Raw genomic sequence first — 1,402 nt, forward strand, 5'->3', positions numbered from 1 at the left:
ATTGTCAAGGCTGCTAAAGGGAGGGGAAGCCTCTGGCTCTGATTACCCAGTGAAGAAAGCCACTCCTATGGCTGGCGCCCGAGCTGGGTGACTTTTCTCTGGGTGGAGCTGAGTCTGGCAGGTCAGCTTAGGTTCTTGTGACCTGCTAAATGACTCCAGTTTTCTTCCAAAGCTTAAGTTGGAGCTAGCAGCTCCATCGAGCATTGTCAGTATCCAAGGTGGAGATCTCCAGTACTGGAGGGTGAGAGAAGGCCTTCCCTCCTTTGCTCCCTGAGAAGCAGTGAGGAAGCATCATATACACTAAATTTGGAATGATACCGAGAAGATTAACATGGCCCCTGCTTAAGGATGACAGGCAAACTCCTGTCATTCCATCGCCTAATTTGTTAGGAAATGGAAAGGCTTCGGAAATAGATTATGAAGTGTAGTAAGCCAAGTCCAAATAAACATAGGTCCCATGGTTTCCCTAATTTTCAATAACTAATATATGTCTGGGATAAGCAGAAAAGGTCAAAAGCTATGAGCATATGACCAGATAAGATTATGTTAAGGGAAATGAACCGAAGTTAGTGACACAAGTGGTTTTTTCTTTCTTGCTATTGTTTCTCACATACTTATAACATACAGTGTGGTTTTTTGTTTTTTGGGTTTTTTTTTGCTTCTTTATATGTTCCGACCCCATGTTATAACACCTGTTTTCACTGTATTTGAAGTTGGTGCGCCTACATCTTGTCTATAGTCTCTTCTAATTTGTGGATGGGAAGAAGAAAAAGAAAATGCTTAAATAGGGATACAGGTTCACTGATTGTAACAATGAGATGCACAAGACACTATGTTGTAAAATAAACTTTACAATTGAGGCAGGGGAAGGGAGGAGGTGAGTGGACTTGTGGAGGTGGAAGGGAAGGGATAGTAGGGGAATAATAAAGGAGGAGTTAACAATGCTTGTTAGGAAATGTACTCATTGCCTTGCTCGTGTAACTGTGACCCTTCTGTACAGCATTTTTGCAATGAAAACATATAAAAATGTTCTGAGATAGAAGAGTTTATTTCCTTTATTTCACTCATAATATCGTTAAGAAATTAATGAAAAACACTGATATGAAGGTATTTTGAACAAATTTTGAATAAAGTGTGCCCACACACTTGCATGTGTGTTGGCATGCTCAGAGCTTGAAATCAGGGCTTCAAGGTCTTGCTATTACTTTTCGCTCTATTAGTGAGCTACTAAATGAGCTACATCTCCATTCCTGGCCCTTTGCTAGTTCATTAAAATTTTTGAAAAATAATCTTATGAATTTATTTTGCCCTGATAGGCATCCAAATGTTATCCACAGATCTTAGGCTCCTGAGTAGTTATCCCCAGTAGTAGGATTACAGGCCTTATAAACCAGCAAAAGGC

The 1,402-nt window shown here is 40.2% G+C and overlaps 1 non-coding gene across 1 annotated transcript; it reads left to right on the top strand.

Annotated features, from left to right (window-relative positions):
* The first annotated feature begins 280 nt into the window (after window positions 1-280).
* Window positions 281-387, top strand: LOC122095078. The gene has a single exon (XR_006145025.1). It is a non-coding gene; the product is annotated as a U6 spliceosomal RNA (small nuclear RNA).
* Window positions 388-1,402: the final 1,015 nt, after the last annotated feature.

Source organism: Dipodomys spectabilis, unplaced genomic scaffold, assembly GCF_019054845.1.
Source record: "Dipodomys spectabilis isolate Male_0828 unplaced genomic scaffold, ASM1905484v1 ptg000333l, whole genome shotgun sequence".
NCBI lineage: Eukaryota > Metazoa > Chordata > Mammalia > Rodentia > Heteromyidae > Dipodomys > Dipodomys spectabilis.